Here is a 23,330-nt window from a genome sequence, read left to right on the forward strand (position 1 = left end):
GTGATCCAGAAAAACCAATTTTCTTGTTAGCCCAGCCACATTATAAGCCATTGAAAAGTCCTTGTGATGATGCATGCTTGTGAATGTTTTTGATTGTGGTAAAATGAAAGGCAAAGTTGATTCAGGTGACATTGTGATAGTAGAGTGAATGAGTGATTACCTTTTATACACTTGTGTGTTGAGTGAAATAATTTACCTAGTGAGGAAATATTCCATTAGCACATGAACATCCATGCTTAATTGATTGGTCATTCATGAAAAAGAGCATTTGTTGGGTATTAACTGATTTTGTGAAACACTAAAACATGTGCACATCTTGATTGAAATCTTGATCATAAGTTTGATTGATGTTTTTACTTATCTTGAAAAGAAGATTTTTGAATGAAGTGAACCATCATATGAATTGGTTTAAAGATGGAGTTACATCTTGTTTGCTTGAGGACAAGCAAAGTTCTAAGTTTGGGGTTGTGATAACAGTTGAAAAACTGTTATTTTCATGCTTAAAATTGATACTAAAAGCAACCTTTATACTTAGAAACTAGCTTGAAATCATGCTTTTCTTCATATTTTTAGAAACAAGAGAGCTGGACAGGTTTATGCTTGATTTCAGTGTTTTTGTGCAGGTTTTAAGGTGAATTTGGTGAAAGAAGTGAAGAAGGAGAGAGATGAAATCAGAAAAGACATCAAAAAGTGCAAAAGGAGAAGCCGAAGTCACCGCTCAGCGGCAGTTTACCGCTGAGCGGCACTCAGGCACTCACGGGAGATCCGCTGAGGGGCAAAATGGCCGCTGAGGGGAGAAAACAAGACACGCACTTACCGCTGAGCGGTAATTTACCGCTGAGCGGCACTTTAATGGGCTTGGACCTAAGTTTTTGTAATTTACGAATGGTATTTAAGCTTTAGGGTTTCCTAGGGTTAGGTATCTTTGGCTGGAACGAAGCAAACACTCTCTCTTCCACCCCTTTGAAGGAGGATCTTGGATGCTGAGGCTTCCTCTTCACCTTTTTAGGGTTTATTCTTTCATTCTTTCATTGTAATTCATCTAGTTTCACCATGAATATGGTGAACTAAACTCTGTATGTTTGTTGGGGAATCAATGTAATCTTGTGAAACTCTCATATATGGAATCTGTTTTTACATCTTTTAATTAAGACTTATGCTTTCTTTTCATCATTAGTTAGGGTTTTTCCTCTTTGCTTAATGCTTGCATTGTTTAACTCATTCGATGCATGATTATTGGTTTTGTCGATACGGGCACGTACGGGGAAGTCTAGATCCGGGGAATTTCTCCCAATATGATATTGGTTGTCGTTAAGCTCCTGCACTTATGAACTGATCATTAGGAATGCTAGGAATTGTATGAACTCGTGATTAGGGAGAAGCCTTCTAGAAAGGTACTTTAGAGAGTGGCATTAACAATGATGATTTGAATGTTAAATTCCTAAAATATATGAGAGTGGATAAGATGAAATTGACCCCCAACAACATATTCATACATAAATTTCATTGAAAGTGTTTATCTTTTGCTTTTTGCCATTGATCAAAAACTTCATGCATACATGTTTATTTTCTGTCTTGCATATTAAACTCCAAATATTTCGTCTTTTAAGTCTTAACTAATCAGTAACCCACACAACTAAACTAGGCCGTGAGTCCTTTGGGAAGAATGATACTTGGTCTTGCCAAGTTTATTACTTGAACGATTCGGTCATACTTACCGATTGAAAAACAAGTTTGTGACATCATAATTTGGTGTTCATAAATTTGTCCATCAGCTAACTAGGCCGTGAGTCCTTTGGGAAAACGATACTTGGTCTTACCTAGTTTTATTACTTGATACGATTCGGTCACACTTGCCGATTGTTAAACAAGTTTGTGGCGCCGTTTTTTCGGTGTTCATAAATTTGTCATCAGTGCTCCCTTTCCATAATAAGAAAATTAAATCTATTGGACATCACCGTCCATCAATGCACTGTTTGCTTCCAAAGAAAAAATGAAAATGTGCTTCCCCTGCCCGTGTGCTTTTCTCCCCCTTTTCCTAGGTGGCGGTTGCCTTCCTAATATTCAATTCCCCTTTGCTGGATGCTCCAAGTATAAGTTGCCCATAGGCCTCGCTGGACAGCGCACCCATAATTGAATTCAGCCAATTGCTTTTTGAAGCTCCTCTCACGTGGACGTGGCTTCCTTTTAAAAACTAAAGACCCATGTGCACCTCTCCAACGTTGAAAATGAACGTGTGCAGGCCATGGTAGCTGTGTGCTTCCAATGATGAAGCACCCTTTATTCTCCAAGCTAGGTCGTGCATCACTTTTCCATTTCTAATTGAAGTCAACATTTTTTTCTCTTAACCGTGAGTCCATTTCTTCCAAAATAAATCAACCAGTTGAATGGTACACCTTTTTCATGTGCACCCCCAAAAATAAAGTTCACACCTCCTCTTTCATTTTAGCTTAAAATATAATTGATGTGGCATTTCTCTTTAAGTCCCAAAATATTATCCAATTATTTTCCTACAATTAATATTGCAAATAATTAGCCTCAGATAATTCAAATTAATTAAAATAAGAATTTCTGATCAAATTAAGCACAATTAGCAAAAACGGAAAAATACCGGACATTTAAGCACAATTTCCTGATTAATTCTAACACAATAAACTAAGTGAAGTCAAGAAAATATTGACTCATCACCTGTAATCAATGCACATTCGTTATCCAGTAACAGTCCTAGTAGGAATAAGCTCATTCTTCTCATTACTATCATCCTACCTTTCTTTGGCACTACCAATATTGGACTCACTCATTCACTATTAGAAATGGGATATATGATGCCAGCTTCCAGAAGCTTTAATACTTCTTTTCTAACAACTTCCTTCATCACATGATTTAACCTTCTCTATGGTTGAGCCATTGGTCTATAATCATCCTCCATAAAAATTTTGTGCATGCAGTAAGTTGGGCTTATACCTTTGAGATTTGAGATTGACCACCCAATAACTTCTTTGTTGGCTTTCAATATTGCTATGAGCTTCTTTTCTTCTTCAGGAAGCAAAGAATTATTAATGATGACTGGTTTTGTTCTATCTTCTTCTAAGAAAACATATTTCAAATGTGATGGCAACATTTTTAACTCCAGCTTCTTTTCTTCAATTTATTCTTTGGTATCGATTTTCTCAAAATTGGCCCCTCCACCGGAATTTCCTTTAACGTCTCCAAATCCGTTAAACACTCATGAATTAATTTCTCTTCCTTTTCATTCAAATCATCACATGCATCAAAAGAAGCATTAATCCACCTTTTCCAACGAGCCTCAAAACAACGATAGAACCCTAGCCTACCACATGTTTTTTTTTTCGCTTATACTAGGGAGTACCTCTTTATTCTCGTCTTACTCTAGTGACCTCCTTTTCACGAACTTTTTTTGCATGATCCAATGTGAATATGAAGAACCTATGTGTTTAACTTGAAAAATAAATAATCTAAATCATATTAATTCGAAAAATCAAATAATAGAATATGTCAGATTGTTCTACAGTGATTAGATTGGGTCTCAATCCAACCTAATTAATACTAAGCCTTTAAATGAAATATAATAAAATCTAAAAAATAAGAAACAAAATTAAAATAAATAAAAATAATAATCTTTTCATCATTAAGTAATTCATTTATTTTTAATTTATTTTTTTATTTTTATTATGATTGATGTGACATTCTATATTTAATAAATATCTTTATAACAACATAGATTTACTCCAACCTTACTTGAAAATAACAAAAATAAACCGAATTATAATTAATATTAGTATTTAAAAAATAAAAATAATGTTTAATATTTTATTAAATAAAATCTAGTTAAGAAATAATTCATACAATTTGTTTATAATTTTATAGCCATTATTTCTCAGTTATTTTTTATTCACGTTACTAAAGTTATATTTTTAATTTCCGAAGGCTTCCTTTTGTTCGTTAAAAATGCGGCGTAGTTCCTGGGAAACCCTAAAAATTGCTATAAATTGAGGGTCTTGCGAGAAACCCTTGGCGCCGTTGTTGAGGGCTCTTGTATCGTTTCAATCTTTGTGCTTTGTACAGTAGTTTGTTTCATTTTCAGTGTTTGAGTTTTGTTTGGTTTTAACGCTTTCATAAAAGAGTTCACGGTGATGACCACATAAAATTCAAGCTCAACAGACCGGAATGCACGGCTTTCTCTTTTGGAGATTGCTTTGCGTGTCGACTATCCCGCTGAACTGAGTGATCTCTTTCATTCTTTATCAAATCACGTTTCTCTTTTCAATTACGTTTTAATTTCAAATTATTATTATTTTTTCTGTTACTATTGATGTATATTGGGGAAAAAGTTTTCACGATGAGGATAGCAAAGCTCCCTCTTCCAAAATTTCAATTTGAGGAAGAACGCTGGCTGAATCGAACCATAAACCTTATGGCCACCACTGAGTGATCACTTTCCTCTATTATTCAGTTTGTTTTTTCTTGTATGCTTTGTTGAATTCATTATTTGTTCGCATCTAGTTCAATCTCGTTCTGAACAGTGTGCGAGACAGTGGATGTGCGAGACAGTGGATGTGCAACCGCCGTGGAAAAGGCCAATGTGGCAGGGATGCATGGGGTGGGACCGATGGATAATCCGAAGGTGTGTTACATATTTTTAACTTTTGTATATAAAAGTTCAAGTATCTTTGTTAGTATCTGAATACCTTAAATTTTAAGCGAAGAAACCCTAAATTCTAGACCAAAATTTACATTCTCTGTTCGCCAAATCAATTCCTGAACGCCCCTCTTTTGAGTAGCCCTATGTGAACACTTCAATTCTTTAGCGGCTTAGTTAGGAGGTGCACATTAATCGGATCCAAATTCGTTTTTGGATCCATTCGGAGAAAGGCCTTTTGAAGGGACTCTGCGTTTCTTATCGATTGTTCCTCAAGCAGCCATTCACATTCTATCAATCAATCAACTGTTTTAAATCTGCCTCCAGAATAACGGAACGGCGAACAACCGTCGTTTGGCTCAGACAGAGGCGCACATCAAATATATGAAATGTTGAAACCTTTCGATTATTTGAATAGGTATGAGGGTGCGGAACTCGATTTCACATTTCCTACCCAGATATATTTCGATATTCACATTTTCTTAATTTGTTTTTATTATCGATGGTTAATTTGCTAGAGTGATTTTTTTTATGGTAATTGTTGATTATTTCATTCACTAATTTGGCACTGTTCAGTGAAACCTTACAACTTCTGTATTGAGTATATGATAATAATAATTCATAGATAGATGCAAGCTTTGTACATAAAGCCTCCACCAGAAAGCTGAAGGATGGTGAAATGTTAGGTCTTTCGGTTCGCACGGAGGCTAAGAGAAAGGGTTCGACCCACGGGATCTTTTGAAGGAAATGAACAATTTATTTTTATTATTTTCATTTCTCATCATAGATTCCACAATTTATTTTTATTATTTTCATTTCTCATCATAGTTTTCTTATTTTTTATTATATTTTTTTTTCTTGTCCTTCTATTCATTTTCCAATCCAAATTTGTGGCAACTATCTCGTTATCTTTTGTCAACTCGTTTATCCATTCTCCAATCCAAATACAATGCAATTATCTCGTTATTTTTTATTAATTCGTTTTTAAAAACAAACATTTATTATTTTCTTTTCTTACATGAAAGTTAAAATAACTAATAGTAAAATCATTTATTATATATCTCTTTCTTTAAGAAACTATTAAGATTTAGTATTTGATAGGAAGTTCCCTTCATTTTGATTTAATTTTATTTAATATAACGTTCTAAAAACAAATGTTACATAGAAACATCTTTTGAGATGTGTTATGAATTTAATATAACGGGCCACTTTTGAGAAAGGTTCATGTTGTGGGTGGATTAACTGGGTTAATTTTCTAGAAGCCCAGAAAATGAACCATTCACTGACGTAATACTGTTTGTGGGTTTAGTTCCTAGGACATCTTATAGGGCATTTCATTTATAGGAATAACGTGCGATAATATTTTAAAAACATATTGCTGTCATAATGAAAATAGTGTAATAATTATTTCATCATATTCTAATATAATGTTATAATTATTTAAAACAATTATTAAATTGTATTTATTAGACTGTTAGGAGTATATGAATAATAAATATATAATAAATATTGCATGTAGAGCTATGGTGAAAGAAAACTACAAAGGATAGAACAATGCTAAAAAAATTATAAAATGTTTGTTTTGGTTTTATAAAACAAGTGTATATTGTCTTTTCCCAGTTTTGCGCTACTAATGATAAAGGAAATGAAAAAGGAATTTAAAAATGAGGGAAAGGTTTTGATTACAAAATTGTAAAATTATAAAGGTCAACGAATTTTAATGTAGTTATATGAGTTCATTCTTTTAATGAAACTATTCTCTTAATGAAACTATCGAAGTTCATTCTCAGTTAAATATTATCCACTAAAGCTCAACCACATTTTCGGACGAAATTGTTTTTGTAATCTATATTTTTCAGTGGATAATTTCTTCCATTTATCTTTCAATGGATACTAATTTTATTTTTCTTATGCTTTGCGAAAGGAAATTTATTTTCTTTTGTAAGGAATACACTTTTTTTTATGATAGTTATCCTTAAGATTCTGACTTTTCTCATACTTATTATTTTATAGTAAACATATAATATTATTACAGTAATATAAGGGATCAAATGAAATATACACATTTCTAATTTTTAATTTCAAAGTAAAGTATAATCAGACATTCTTCTTTATTTTTTTTTTCTTCTTTCTTTACTTGTAGCAAAAGATTATGATATCTTATGGAAGTTTCCACTGCTCTTTATAGAGTCATTATTAATGTACACAAGTTTAATTTGTTAACACTTATGTCTAAAATTGGCACATAAGACTTGTTTCTTTCACCATATAACTTATATTTCTTTATAAGATAATCTTCAATGAAATATATCATGTTATTAACAAGGTTAGCTTGTTAATATATATGTTCAAAACTGGCACATAGATGGTTATTAAGAGTATTAGGATAATTTCTAACAATAGGATTTCTAACATCAACTAAAACACATGTAAGTGGATAAATAGACACCATTAATAAACTTAAGAGTTGGGAGAGAAACTAAATTTTAATACTATTTTTCTCTTAACTCTAATACATCATACTACCATATTTATAAGGGATATTAGTTTAACAAAGGAAAAACAGAAAAGCTTATTAAAAAAATACATTACATTTTAACACTCCTCCTCAAGCTAGAACAATTGGACCATATAAATTGAGTTCTAGGCTTGTTTAGAGATTTGGTCAAAATGTCTTCAAGTTGTTAATTAGAGTTGACAAATTTAGTAACAAGTTCCTTGGACAACAACTTCTCTCTAATAAAATGATAATAAATTTCTATGTGTTTTGTTCTTTCATGAAAAACTAATGTTGATAGGGAGAGTTATATCTAGTAAAACTCATCTCATATATATGTTTTTGATGCAAAAGAAATGTTTTATGATTTCTTGCACAACAAATGACAAAACATATTGCACATTGTATTATTAAAACATATTTCACATTGTATTTCTGGTAGAAATAATTGATTAGACAATGTATATAATCTGTTATATTTCTCCAGATTTTAGTATATGCTTAACAAGAACAAAATAACTGTGTTATAATCAATTACAGTAGTTGTATAATTGATTAAAACACGTTGCTATGCCAACATGTGTTTGATGAGTGCATTGATATGTTTGGAATGAAAAATGATTTTGAAATTTGCTTGAGTATGGAATTTAACCGATTACATAAGTTTCATAATCGGTTAAACTGTTTATCTTGTGAAAATCATTTTCATTTAAAGCCATAACTGTTTATAACAGTCATATTTGTTTGTTGTTAGCTTGTATGATTTATCTAATCGATTGCATGCGTTGTAATTAATCTGTTAAATCTAAAAAACAAATGTAAAACTGCTAAAGGAGAAGAAAAATCTTAACAAATTACAATATTTGTGTAATCTATTAAACTACGTCAATAAACTACGTCAATAAACTACGTTAAGATTTGAAAATCCTATAACTAAAGTTGTTGAAGGAAGACTGGATGTAGGCTTCGTCAAACTACGTTAAGATTTGCGTAATCTTTCTCTCTCTCTTTCTCTTTAATTGTTGATTGATATACTTGCTTTATTGATTTCAAGAAAACTTAGATTTGGAAAGCTTTTTGGAAGAATAATTTTTTAAAGGGCCAACCAATTCACCCCTTATCTTGGTTGAGATATTGACATCACTTTTCTATCAACTAGATTTGAGGCAATATAAAGGGTTGCTTGGTTGTCACAGTACAATTTCAACGACTCATTTACACAAAATTTCAATTCTTCAAGAAATTGTCTTATCCATACAAGTTCGCATGTAGTTAAAACCATATATCAATATTCAACTTCAGCACTAGATCGAGCAACAACACTTTGTTTCTTCGTTTTCCAAGATACATGGTTCCCTCCAAGTAAAACACAGTATCCTATAGTAGATCTTCGATCAATTGGACAATCAACCCAATCTACATCACAATATCCTTCGATTTGAGTGTTTCCCTTGTTCTCATACAACAATCCTCTTCTTGGGTTTCCTTTTACGTATATGAGAATGTGAATCATTGCATTGTGAATCATTGCATTGTGAATCATTGCATTCGAATTGTCAACATGTGGATTTTGCATAAATTGACTCACAACTCCAACTGGATAAGAAAGATTCGATCTTATTATGGTAAAATAGATGTGTTTTCCAATCAACTCTCTATATCTCTCTGGGTTTGAGAAATGTTCACCTTGATCTCTCATTAACTTTTGATTTTAGACCATAAGACTATCAATGGGCTTGCAATTTTTCACGCTTGTCTGTTTCCTTTAAAATATCAAGAACATATTTCCTTTATGAAATTATGACACCTTTATTTTACTGTGCCATTTCAATACCAAGAAAATATTTTAGACGACTCAGATCTTTAGTCTGAAAGTGGTTGAATAAATGATACTTTAATTGAGTAATCTTAGTGATGTCATTCCCTGTAATAACAATATCATCAACATACAACATGAGTGAGATAAACACTTTTGTCAAGAGAAAAATGACCATAAAACACTGAATGATCTGCTTCTCATCATTTCAGTCCAAAATTTTGCACAACCCAACTAAATTTACCAAACCAAGATCGAGGTGATTGCTTCAAGCCATAGAGAGAACGACGTAATTTATAAACTAACCCAGACCCCCCTCCCTTGATCAACAACCCAGGAGGTTGCTCCATGTATATCTCCTCTTCTAGATCACCATTAGTAAATGCATTCTTAATGATCAACCATGGCTTGTTGCCATCTAGGATGATCAAGTGCCTCATGAATATTATTAGGAACCTTAAGGGAGGATAAGGAGGAAACAAAAGAGAATTAAGAAGGAGACAAACAATGATAACTCAAAAAATTATAAATAGGATATGGATTAGGAGTAGAGCAAATACCTTTCCGAAGACTTCTTGGAAGTCAATCCCAAGAACTAGAACAATCACAAAGGGAAAACCTATTCAGAACAAGATGCAAAATCTTTGAAAACACTTGTTCATTGATTGTGGATAGTGGTTCCTCTTGCAATTGTTATAGTTCTAGAGTGGTGAACAAATTGGCCTTACCTACTATTTCTCATCCCAAGCCTTATAAGCTTCAGTGGATAATAGAGGATGCAGAAATAGTAGTGAACACACAGGTAACCATACCAATATCCATTGGCAACTATGAAGAAAATGTTTTATGTGATGTTGTTCCAATCGATGCTGGGCATGTATTACTTGGTAGGCCATGGCTATATGATCATAAAACTCCACTCATGATGGTTATACCAACAAAATAACTTTCCTCCATAAAGGAAATAAAATCACATTGATTCCTCTAACACCTGAACAAGTGAAAGAGGATGAGATAAAAATCAAAGAAAAAATTGAAAAAGAAAGAAAACAAGAAAATAGGTTGGACAAGCAACCTTCTCAAGAAAAGAAGAAAGAGACAAAGGTATGCATGTTGTTGTTAACTTCTTCATTAACATGTAAATACCTTGACTCTTCTTCTCAAAAACATCACTTTGTTTCTTCATTTTCTCATGGGGAATGTTCAAAACAAAGTGAAACCAAAACTATATTAAAGGCCAAGACTTCTTCTAATAAAATTTGTCAAAAGACCTTCATTTTCTCTTCTTATCTTGGCATACATCCTTTTAATCATACTAATTATTGCTATTTTTTGTAGATATATTTTTGACCCGGGTGGAAAATAAAAACCACAATTGTGCTTCAGTCTTTCTTCCCGATTTGAGGACAAATCGTTTTTAAAGAGGGAGGGAATGATGACAACCCCTTTAGGGACTTCCCATCCAAAGAAATATCAACTTAAGATTAAGAAAGGGAAGTTCAATAAACAAAAGGATCTTTTCTTTTTAAGTCTTAGAATGTTCTCTTTAACTAAATACATTTACCTTGTTTTGTAGGTCACTAATAAAGGTAGAAAACCTTGCCAAGCAAAGGAGAGAAAAGAAAGCAAAGAAGAAATGTCATTTCCGTAGTCAACAAGCTGCTAGCACGTGGCCATTATCTTTGCATCAACCATTTCACATTTTAAACATTTCCCACGTGAAACACATCAAAATTGTGCATCTTCTTCCTTTGAAGCACATTTCCCACGTGAAACATATCTAGCTGGTAGCTTCATGCACGTTTGAATGTAAACTGGTAACTTCCTTTGCACATTTCAGAGGCTTCTCTTACTCTATAAAAAAGAGCTTCTCATTCTTGTAAATCAACTTGAATGCCTTAGTAAAATGCTGCTGAGATTTATCCAGCCATTCCTAGCTTCGAGTTCAATCGCTTGTGCCTCTTTAACACGTTTTCCTCCAGCTTCCTTCCCTCTTGGAAGGCTTTCTGAGCTTGTGAGGCTTCAACATACACCAAACATTCACTGAACCATTACACAAACACCTGGTGTGCACCTCCGCATTCACTCGTCCAATCAATCCGCTGTGTCATTCTGGTTCGTGTGGCTGCTCTAACATGGAGCATGGAGCTGCTTCCATCATTTGGTAGTCAGAGCCAGCATGTCCATGCTTGTATTCAAGAGATAAGCCTCTTCATTTTGCAAGTTTTCGTTTTTGTCTTGTGTTGTTCTGCTGTTCATCACTTTTTTTTCTTTGCTTCAGTTTGTGTTTGTAATTGTTGTTCATGTGTTTTCAGTATTCCTTAGTGTTTTTTCTTCATCATTTTAATCAGTGCAATTCAATTCTTTGAGTTCAATTCCAACTTTAATTTTAATTTCTAGTTTGTCCATGTCATGTGCAATATTTGTTGCAGTTTTACCTCTGTAATCTGTGTTTGGTCCTGTTCTGCTTTCATTTTTTTGTTTTAATTAAGTCCAGTGCATTTGCTAGCTATATAATGATCATCTAAAGCAATGAGATCAATTCTAGCTTTGATCATACGAGCTAAATGCAGTGCCAAACTTTGTTTCCAGTTTGCAAAATCTACATCAAATGCATTTCTGGTTTGATCATGTGCACACTGTTTCTGTCCAGATTTATTGATTCTAAAGCTTGAGACAAGTGTATTTGATGATTTTATACATGTTTCAAGTGTTGGCAATCTGTATTAACCATTGAATTCCAAAAAGTATAGTTGAGTTGATTCAAAAATCTGGTTTCGAAAAAAAAAATGTCACTATTTCATCAAAGTGTATGCACCGTGCTTACTGTTTTGTTTGTTCTTAGGCTTTAAAATTCTGCTAACTCTTATTATGTAGCTACATCTAGTGTTTTGGATATCTTTGAGTCATTATGTGTGTGCTGTCCAGCCTTGTTTCCAAAAATTTCTTAAATTTGGTGCAGAATTGGTGCTTTTGTGCTGCATTTTTTTACTACAGCTAGGGTGATTTGATGAATCTGGTTGTTTCAATGCATTCTTACCTTTTGTGCAAGTGTATTTTGCCATTTTAAAGTTATGTGCACAGTTCAAATGGTCATTTTTAAGCCTATATGCAGAATCACCTTTTAAACCATCAAAATTATGATTTAAATGGAAGTGAACCAGTCATTTTGCATTATGATCTGTTTCTGAGTTGTGTAACAGTTTGCACATATGTAAAATCATTATCCAAACTTGTTTGATCGCTCAATACATTTGTTGCATCACTTCCTACAAATTTAAGGTTTAAAACCACCAATTTAGAAGCCTTTTCTTGTGCAATTTTGGTGGAATATTTCTGCATTTTTGGCAACTGCTACTGTCATTTGATGAATATGAATGTTTCAGTGCTTTCTTCACATTTGAGCAAGTTTATTTTACCATTCCAAACTTGTGTGCACTGTTCATTTGGTCAGTTTTGAGCCTATGTGCAAAATCACCATCCAAAACATCAAATTTGCTTAAATTTGGAAGTGGATGATAACAATTGAAAAACTATTATTTTTATACTTAAAATTGATATAAAAAACAACCTTTATGACTAGAAACTAACTTGGAATCATGCATTTGCTTATGTTTTTAGAAATAAGAGAGTTAGACAGGTTTTATGCTTGATTTCCTTGTTTTTGCAGGTTTTTTAGATAAATTTCATGAAAGAAGAGAAGTAGGACAGAGATGGAATCAGAAAAGGACACAAAAAGTGCACAAGAAGAGAAGAACCAAGTGCCGCTCAGCGGTGTTCTTCAAGACTCAATGACGCCGCTGAGGGGCAGAAGTGCAGTGAGGAGTGGAATAGAGGACACGCACTCACCGCTGAGCGGTATTTTACTGCTGAGCAATGGGCTCGGGTTCCGCTTAGGGGCAGCCTAAGCCCAGTCTGCGACACTACCGCTCAGCGGTAGTTTGCCGCTCAGCGGTAGTTTGCCGCTCAGCGGCACTTTCGGGAAGTGCTCTTCTCCTTCCTAGCTTAACCTAGGTGCCTCCTACCCATGCCTCTCACTTACTCCCTGCAATAACATGTTCAGATTACTCATGCAAAATCCTATTATGCTACTACAGCAGAACAAACAAAAATATAATCAATCAACTGGGTTGCCTCCCAGGTAGCGCTTGTTTAACGTCACGAGCCTGACCCAAAATCCACCAACACCCATCAGTAGGTGCAAAACCTTCTTACCAACACCCATCAGTAGATGTAACAAACCTAGTATCCTTCAGTGGATACTTAACCACCTAGCATCCTTCAGTAGATGCTATATCCCAACAAAATATTTACAGAAATAATGTCCAAAAGTTCAAAATTACATCACCAAACCAAAAATTAAAAGTTCTTAAATCACTGGGTTGCCTCCCAGCAAGCGCTCTTTTAACGTCATTAGCTTGACCCAATAAAGTTCAAGTTCCTTTTTCCTGGTTGATGTCCATATTCGACCAACTCCTCAACTGCTTCCGGTGTACTATTTTGACTCTTCTAGAATATGGAGACACTATCTCTATCATCTCCTTTTCTTTATAGCCTTTCACAACCCACAATTTGTTTTTGACTCTCACAGGTGTACCTAGTTGGAGTCGTTCTTTCATCCAGTCATTAGGAACTGTCCTTCCTCTTCCAATCTTTTCTTTTTTCCGGTACATGAAACAATAAACAATGTTTACCTTTAACCTTGGGCTTTTCATCTTGAGAGCTAGTCATGAGTACATCTTAAAATGCAGCTTTATGACTAGCTTCTTCCCCCTGCATCTGCCTCTCATCTTTGAAGACATCTACAACAACTCTCTCTTCTCTATCTTGGAGCACCACTATACCTTCGTTCACATCAATGATAGCTTTGGCCGTTTTCATAAACGGTCTTCCAAGAATAATGGGTATCTTTTCAGTCTCCATCTTCATCACCACAAAGTCTACCAAGAACTGGAGTTTGCCCACACAAACTATAATATCTTCTGCAATTCCACAGGGTTCCTTTGAAGATCCATCTGCCATTACTAAGTTAACCTTTACAGGCTTCACATCAACATCACCAATCTGCTCCAGTAAAGAATAAGGTATCAAGTTAACACTTGATCCTAAATCGAGTAAGGCTTTGTTTATCCTTTTCTTCCCTATTGTGCATGGAATGGAGAAACCTCCTGGATCTTTTGCCTTTAGCGGGAATGACTCCTTTTTAACAGCTTTATACCTCTTTGTATCATCATCTCTACGTCCTTTCCTTGTAGAGACTTCTTCTTCATGTTTAGTATAAACTGCAATTTGTTGTAGTATCTGATTCCAAGGTACGTCATTGTCCACCATCTTGAATAATTCTATAAAATCAAATTGCTTCTCTTGATTTATTGGAAAAGGAAAATTACTTTCTATCTCTCTTCTCTCTCCTTTCTCTTTTCTCTCTTTTTCTTTTTCTCTCTCTTCTTTTTCTTTCTTTTCTCTCTTTTCTTTTAACTCAACTCTCTCATCATTTGTACTCTCCACCACTTTGCATTCTTCCCTAGGGTTAACCTCAGTATTAGCCCCAAAATTTTTCCAACTGCTTGGTAATCTGACCCATTTGAGTCTCTCAATTCTTAATAGAAGCCTCAGTGCTCTTTTGAGTAGACTCAGTTTTCTGTATGAACTGATTAAGAGTTTCTTCCATCCTTATTGACCTTTCATTAAGTATAGAAATTTGTTGCCATAAGGTTGGTTGTTGTTGTTGCTTATTGAATTGCCCAGTTTGTCCAGCTTGCCCAGTTTGTCCGTGACCAATGCTTGGGTGTTGTAAGATCCTTGAAAATATTTGTATGTTAAAATGTAAGATCCATGAAAAAAAAAATATTTATAATAGTAAATTTTAACATTTTATTAGTAATAATAATTTTAATGGATAGAAAAATGTAAATTTTTGGATATAAAGTTATAGTAATTTTGGAGGGAGAGCTTCAAATTTTTGATAACTTATTTAGGATTTTTTTTAGAAATGTGAATAGTGAATAGTGAATAGTAAATAGTAAATAGTGAATAGTGAATAGTGAATAGTTAAAAAAAAAATATTAAAATAAATTATGGAAGAGAACACTCCACGTAGAATTAATCATTCAGAGATAAGAATGGTGAATAAAAAATAATTTTTGAATAGTAAAAATGAATAGTAAAAGTGAATAGTAAAAATGAATAGTAAAAATGAATAGTAAAATTTTTGGCTATAAATAGCCAAGGGGGGGAGGCTGAAGATTTACACCAAAATTCTAGAGAAATTGTGAGAGAAGAGAGTTAGAGGAAATTCTAGTTAAAGAGGGGAAATTCTGGAAGTTTCCGGAGAACGGTTTGAGAAGAGGAAACTAAGTCTGGAATAGAGGTAAGGGAAGCTAACTTTGAGTATTTCTTTTTGTATTATCTTGAGTCTTGAATATGCTATATTTTTCTTTTGTCTGATTTTAAATCTTAAATATGGAGTATTTTGTTTCTGTATGATTTTGAATTTTAAATGAGAATATGTTTTTTTTGTGTGTTAATATCCAAGTGTGATAATTGTAAAATGTGATATTGATTATGTTATGTCAATTGTATGTTATTAGTGGTTTATATTTTTATTTTGGAAGGATTAGAAATTGTCTAACCGGCTCTGCCAGATTCAATTTCTTGTTTCCCCAAACATTTTATTGTTTTCCTTATTTATTTTTATTGTATTTTGGAAGGATTAGAAATTGTCTAACCGGCTCTGCCAGATTCAATTTCTTGATTCCCCAAATTTTTTTTTATTTCCTTCCGTATTTATTTTATTACATTTTTGGAAGGATTAGAAGTTGTCTAACCGGCTCTGCCAGATTCAACTTCTTGTTTCCCCAAACTATTTATTTCTTTACTTATTTATTTTATTGCATTTTTGGAAGGATTAGAAGTTGTCTAACCGGCTCTGCCAGATTCAACTTCTTATTTCCCCAGACATGTATTGTTCTTGTTATTTAATTATATTGTATTGATGGATGGATTAGAAGTTGTCTAACCGGCTCTGCCAGATTCAACTTCTTGTTTCCCCATGAATTTTTATATTAAGATTATTTTTATGATTGTCAAATATTGTATTCTTCTATGACCATTTATAGTAATGTTTTATTATTGTTAATTGTTTATAATTATCTTGTATGAATTCTATTATGGATGTTTATTGTGATGATTTTATTGAATGAGTTTGTTGGCTGAAATTAATCTTGTTGGAAGGTTTGGAATAAGGGTTCTATAATAGCTTGTATATGGGTATTAAATATATATACAGTGTTTGAGGTTGTTGTGAGAGGAAGTAAAATTAGGCATTTTAAGATTTAGAGCATAAGAAAACAAGGTAGATAAATTAAATAAATAAATTGTTAATTATTGAAGGCCTCCCTTTGTTGGTAGGATAGAGGAACCTTAAAAACCTGAGTTGGCACATCCCTGATCATAGAGCAGCCCTGGCCTGGTCCAGTCAGTTGTGACTAGTCATATGTGCTGGCGTCGAAGGTGAGTTTGATGCGTTCAGACATCTGGGTCCTCTCCGGTGACCAATTGGGGTAAAGAAAAATCTCTACTAGGATGAAAATAAAATAAAACAAGTTGATTGTAGATGCATAATATTATCATGGTAAAAATTTCATATATATTTTATTTATCATTACATTGAGCCCAGACTTTAATATGTAGTTCCTAAGATATGTTGATGTATTTTGGTTGATCCATGATCTTTGTTTGGTGAAAATATGTTGAGTTATACTCGTTATGGGCAAAATGAGTTTATAATATGAAGCATGATATCTGTCAATGTGTTTAATTTATCGATACCAAAACGGGTTATTATGAATTCATGATTAAAGAATGAACATGATTGAGTTAGGTGGATAAGAGGGTATGAATTGTTGGTTTTTATGAAATGTTGGAGTGGATATGAGAAATCATTACTTATGAAATGATGTTTACTACCGGGAGTAGTATGTTCGAGTTATACCATGAGAGTTTGGTATGAGCAAAGTAACACCTGAGATTTATGGAAGCAGGCAGAGAGGGGTCTGACCATAAGGCTTCAGAAAGTAAGACATAGTATGTAAGTGAGGCTTAAGGAAGCAGGCAGAGAGCGGTCTGACCATAAGGCTTCATGAGTAAGCATGGTACACTTGTAAGATTTATGGAAATGAGAAAGATGATTTTGATAATGATGAATTAATGACATCGGAATAATGATATTTTATCAATTGCAGAAATACCTGATTTTAATATTTTTGTTACAAGTTTAATGATTTTATGATATGGTTGGCTTACCCTTATTTGTTTGTACTATGATCATATAACTCATGTTATATGTGATTAGATAATGTTGCAGATGCGGTTGAAAAAGCTTAGAGATGAGAGAGATGCGGGGAAGAACTTTCAGGGATTTTTGTAAAAAGAATAAATTTGTATTGGGAAGATTATGTTGTGTAAAATTTATAAGTTGAAATTTCAATGGTGAAGACTATATTGTTTAAAGTTTGTAAGTTTGGTATTGTACTTTGGAGTAATTGAAATAAAGTTTGATTGTTTATATGAGATATCAAATTAATTTAGTCTCTACTATCAGTAATACCCTTTAAAATATTCGGGTGTTACATTATGGTATCAGAGCAATGGTTTTCGAAAGTATTTTGGGACTATGGGGAGTGAAATTATTATTCTTAGTAAAACTATTAATGGTTATGATGAAAATGACTATTTGGAGGAAATTGATATCATATGCTAAATTGTATTGTTATCTTTTTGAAGAAATCATTTAAACTCGACAAAGATGCAGCAACAACAAGTTGATCAAGTACCTCAAAATCATTCTAGCTTGAATGACTTCTTAAGGCATGATCCAACTAAATTTAATGGGGAGGCTACTCCTGATGAGGCTGACTCTTGGCTAAGGCAGAACGAGAAGATTTTTCGGGTAATAACTTGCTCAGAAGAACAAAAATTAACTTATGCATCATTTCTTTTGGTGGGTGAGGCTGAATATTGGTGGGAAAGTATGCAACAGTTGATGACGGTTCGTGGTGAGACTGTGAATTGGGAGAACTTTAAGATAAGGTTCTTGGAAAAATATTTTCCAAACAGTGCAAAATTTGCAAGGGAGGCGGAGTTTCTGACCTTACAACAAAGAAGGTTATCAGTACAAGAGTACGTAGTAAAATTTAATTATCTCTCGAGGTTTTATACTCAGAATATCACAGAAGAATGGAGATGTCGAAAATTCGAGGGAGGACTAAGGCATGAACTGAAGAAGGTACTTATGCCATTGGAAATACAAGAGTTTCCAGCATTGGTAGAGAAAGCCAGAATGATAGAATTGTTGGAGTTTGATCCAAGTAGAGTTTCCAGACTTGCAAAGGGAGAATCTTCAATGAAATTCAACAAGAAACCTTATGAAAAACCACAATTATCATATCGAGGAACAGTGAAGTGTTTTGAGTGTGGAGGGGCACATTTCAGATGTGACTGCCCTAAACTTACTGGGGAAAGAGTTGAAGGGAAGAGATGTTTCATCTGCAATGATCCAGGACACTTTGCTAATGTCTGTTCAAAGAAAAAGAAGGTGGGAGAACCACAACAACAAGATTCTGCTGAAGTAAAGCCCCGGGCAACAGGAAGAGTATTCGCAATGTCTGCAGAAGAGGCTACTAAGCCAGGTACATTAATCTTACACACCTGTATGCTGTTAGGAGAATGCGTATATGTTTTGTTTGACTCTGGAGCCACACACTCCTTTATATCTCTAGCATGTTTAGAAAGACTCGGATTACCGATGCTTGATCTAGGGTGTGAATTAGTAGTTTCTACACCAGCATCGGGACCAGTTACGACCAGTTCAGTCTGTGTCGGATGCCCGATCCAAATTGCAGGACGCAAGTTCAAAGTGAACTTGATCTGCTTACCCCTTCAAAATCTAGACATTGTTTTAGGAATGGATTGGTTGACTGCCAATCACGTTCTTATTGATTGTGGGAAACAAAAGATAGAGTTTCTAAATTTGAACAATTTAGAACTAAGCTCAACTCGAGTCGCTGCGAAGGATATCAAAGATGGAGCTACCTGCTATGTGGTGTTAGCTCAGGAGAAAAGAGAGAATACTGAAGAACAAATCATCGGAATACCTGTGGTAGAAGAATATGTTGATGTTTTTCCAGAAGAAGTGCCAGGTTTACCACCTAGTCGAGAGATCGATTTCACAATAGATCTAGTGCCCGGAGCTGGCCCGGTTTCTATGGCTCCATACAGAATGGCTCCTGCCGAACTAGCAGAGTTGAAAAAGCAAATCGAAGATCTGTTGGAGAAGAAGTTTATCCGTCCAAGTGTGTCTCCATGGGGAGCTCCTGTATTGCTGGTGAAGAAGAAGGATGGAAGTTCAAGGTTGTGCGTGGATTATCGACAGTTGAACAAGGTTACAATAAAGAACAAATATCCTTTGCCAAGAATCGATGATCTATTAGATCAGTTGAGAGGAGCAGAGGTGTTTTCAAAAATTGATCTCAGATCTGGTTACCATCAGATTCTTGTCAAGACGGAAGATGTACAAAAGACGGCTTTCAGATCTCGCTATGGACACTTTGAGTACGTGGTAATGCCGTTTGGTGTGACGAATGCCCCAGCGATTTTTATGGACTACATGAACAGAATATTTCGGTCATGTTTAGATAAGTTCGTGGTAGTATTTATCGACGATATTCTTATCTATTCAGAGAATAAGGAAAAGCATGCAGAACACTTGAGGGTGGCGTTGGAAATTTTAAGAAAACATCAACTGTATGGGAAACTATCAAAGTGTGAGTTCTGGATAGAGAAAGTACAATTTTTGGGTCATGTGATTTCTACTCAAGGAATCTCAGTGGATCCAGCAAAAGTGGAAGCTGTGCTAAAGTGGGAGCGGCCGAAAACTGTAACTGAAGTACGAAGTTTTGTAGGATTAGCCGGTTATTACCGACGTTTTGTCGAAGGGTTTTCCAAGATTGTAGGTCCTCTAACTCAGTTAACTCGTAAAGATCAACCATTTCTGTGGACTGACAAGTGCGAAGCCAGTTTTGAAAATATGAAGCAACGACTAACATCAGCACCAATATTAATCATTCCAGACTCTAGCAAATCTTTTGAGGTGTACTGCGATGCGTCATATCAAGGATTGGGGTGCGTTCTAATGCAAGGAAGGAGACCTGTAGCTTATGCATCTAGGCAGTTAAAAGCGCATGAGAAAAACTACCCAACGCATGACATCGAACTTGCAGCAGTAGTATTTGCATTAAAGACATGGAGACACTACCTCTATGGGGCAAGTTTCCAAGTTTTTAGTGACCATAAGAGTCTAAAGTATTTGTTCGATCAAAAGGAATTGAACATGCGATAAAGAAGATGGATGGAATATATGAAGGACTATGACTTCGAGCTTTTATATCACCCAGGAAAAGCCAATGTGGTGGCAGATGCATTGAGTAGGAGACAAGCTCAGATAACAACGATGATGGTGAAGGAATTAGAACTGTTAGAAAAGTTACGTGATATGAACTTGGGGTTGCAGTTAAACCCAGATCACATATGGTGTAGTCATTTAGTAATCACTAGTGACTTCTTAGAACAAGTGAAGGTTGAGCAGTCGATGGATCAAGAGTTGCAGCAAAAGATCAGGTTGTTGGACACCGATCAAGCTAAGGAGTTCGTTCTAAGTAAAGATGGCATACTTCGATTTAAAAACAGAGTGTGTATCCCTGCAAAGAGTGAATTAAAACATTTAATTTTAGACGAAGGCCATAAAAGTCGTCTTAGCATACATCCAGGTATGACTAAGATGTATAAGGACCTGAAAGAGTCATTTTGGTGGAATGGAATGAAGAGGGATGTGGCCGAGTTTGTAGCAGCCTGCTTGGTGTGTCAAAAAGCAAAAGTGGAGCATCAAAAACCGGGAGGGATGTTACGACAGTTAGACATTCCTCAATGGAAGTGGGACAGTATCTCGATGGACTTTGTAACACATTTACCAAAATCATCAAAAGGTCACGATTCTATCTGGGTTATCGTTGATAGACTAACCAAGAGCGCTCACTTTTTGCCTATTAATCAACGTATGTCACTAGAAAAGCTGACGGAGTTATACATCGGGGAAGTAGTGAGGTTGCATGGCATACCTACAAGCATTGTGTCAGACAGAGATCCAAGGTTTACTTCAAGGTTTTGGCAGACGCTACAGAAGGCTCTGGGAACACAGTTGAAGATGAGTTCGGCTTATCACCCTCAGACTGATGGTCAAACAGAAAGGACTATTCAATCTTTGGAGGATTTGCTGAGAACTTGTGTATTAGATCATCTTGGAAGTTGGAATGAGATACTACCATTAGTAGAATTTACTTACAACAACAGTTATCATTCCAGTATTGGTATGCCACCATATGAAGCTTTATATGGAAGAAGATGTAGAACACCGTTGTGTTGGTTTCAAGATGGGGAAGCACTGACAGTGGGACCCGAGCTATTACAACAAACCACAGAAAAAATAAAATTAGTCCAAGATCGGATGAAAGCAACTCAAAGTAGACAAAAGTCATATGCCGACAAAAGAAGAAGACCGTTAGAATTTGAAGAAGGAGATCATGTATTCTTACGAGTAACGCCAACTACAGGAGTCGGGAGAGCTATCAAGATGAGGAAACTGACACCAAAATTTCTCGGACCGTATCAAATTCTCAAAAAGATTGGGCCAGTGGCTTATGAGATAGCACTACCACCTCGATTGACATATTTGCATAACGTTTTTCATGTATCCCAACTGCGGAAGTATATTCCAGATCCAAAGCATGTGTTAGAAGTTGATGAAATTCAGGTCAAGGAAAATTTAACAATGGAAGTTGGCCCAGTGCGTATACTAGATGTTCAAATGAAAAAGTTAAGAGGGAAGGATATTCGCACGGTAAAGGTACTTTGGAATGAAGACACACAGGAAATGACTTGGGAATTGGAAGAATTTATGATAAAGGAATATCCATATCTCTTTTGTAAGTAATTTTTTTTTGTTAAATAGTCTTTGTTTAAATAAATAATTTTCGAGGGCGAAAATAATTGTTGTTGGGGAGATTGTAAGATCCTTGAAAATATTTGTATGTTAAAATGTAAGATCCATGAAAAAAAAAATATTTATAATAGTAAATTTTAACATTTTATTAGTAATAATAATTTTAATGGATAGAAAAATGTAAATTTTTGGATATAAAGTTATAGTAATTTTGGAGGGAGAGCTTCAAATTTTTGATAACTTATTTAGGATTTTTTTTAGAAATGTGAATAGTGAATAGTGAATAGTAAATAGTAAATAGTGAATAGTGAATAGTGAATAGTTAAAAAAAAAATATTAAAATAAATTATGGAAGAGAACACTCCACGTAGAATTAATCATTCAGAGATAAGAATGGTGAATAAAAAATAATTTTTGAATAGTAAAAATGAATAGTAAAAGTGAATAGTAAAAATGAATAGTAAAAATGAATAGTAAAATTTTTGGCTATAAATAGCCAAGGGGGGGAGGCTGAAGATTTACACCAAAATTCTAGAGAAATTGTGAGAGAAGAGAGTTAGAGGAAATTCTAGTTAAAGAGGGGAAATTCTGGAAGTTTCCGGAGAACGGTTTGAGAAGAGGAAACTAAGTCTGGAATAGAGGTAAGGGAAGCTAACTTTGAGTATTTCTTTTTGTATTATCTTGAGTCTTGAATATGCTATATTTTTCTTTTGTCTGATTTTAAATCTTAAATATGGAGTATTTTGTTTCTGTATGATTTTGAATTTTAAATGAGAATATGTTTTTTTTGTGTGTTAATATCCAAGTGTGATAATTGTAAAATGTGATATTGATTATGTTATGTCAATTGTATGTTATTAGTGGTTTATATTTTTATTTTGGAAGGATTAGAAATTGTCTAACCGGCTCTGCCAGATTCAATTTCTTGTTTCCCCAAACATTTTATTGTTTTCCTTATTTATTTTTATTGTATTTTGGAAGGATTAGAAATTGTCTAACCGGCTCTGCCAGATTCAATTTCTTGATTCCCCAAATTTTTTTTTATTTCCTTCCGTATTTATTTTATTACATTTTTGGAAGGATTAGAAGTTGTCTAACCGGCTCTGCCAGATTCAACTTCTTGTTTCCCCAAACTATTTATTTCTTTACTTATTTATTTTATTGCATTTTTGGAAGGATTAGAAGTTGTCTAACCGGCTCTGCCAGATTCAACTTCTTATTTCCCCAGACATGTATTGTTCTTGTTATTTAATTATATTGTATTGATGGATGGATTAGAAGTTGTCTAACCGGCTCTGCCAGA

The 23,330-nt window shown here is 34.3% G+C and overlaps 1 long non-coding RNA gene and 3 other non-coding genes across 4 annotated transcripts; all 4 read left to right on the forward strand.

Annotated features, from left to right (window-relative positions):
* The first annotated feature begins 3,939 nt into the window (after window positions 1-3,939).
* Window positions 3,940-5,568, forward strand: LOC148200634 (uncharacterized). The gene is made up of 2 exons (XR_015785555.1): window positions 3,940-4,645; window positions 5,286-5,568. It is a non-coding gene; the product is annotated as an uncharacterized LOC148200634 (long non-coding RNA).
* LOC124847697 (small nucleolar RNA Z107/R87) lies at window positions 4,145-4,251 on the forward strand. Its single transcript, XR_007029642.1, has one exon. It is a non-coding gene; the product is annotated as a small nucleolar RNA Z107/R87 (small nucleolar RNA).
* On the forward strand, window positions 4,351-4,453 carry LOC124847696 (small nucleolar RNA R30/Z108). Its single transcript, XR_007029641.1, has one exon. It is a non-coding gene; the product is annotated as a small nucleolar RNA R30/Z108 (small nucleolar RNA).
* Window positions 4,827-4,952, forward strand: LOC124847698 (small nucleolar RNA U19). The gene has a single exon (XR_007029643.1). It is a non-coding gene; the product is annotated as a small nucleolar RNA U19 (small nucleolar RNA).
* Window positions 5,569-23,330: the final 17,762 nt, after the last annotated feature.

The sequence above is a fragment of the Vigna umbellata genome, chromosome 4 (assembly GCF_029865625.1).
Source record: "Vigna umbellata cultivar VRB3 chromosome 4, Vumbellata_1.0, whole genome shotgun sequence".
NCBI lineage: Eukaryota > Viridiplantae > Streptophyta > Magnoliopsida > Fabales > Fabaceae > Vigna > Vigna umbellata.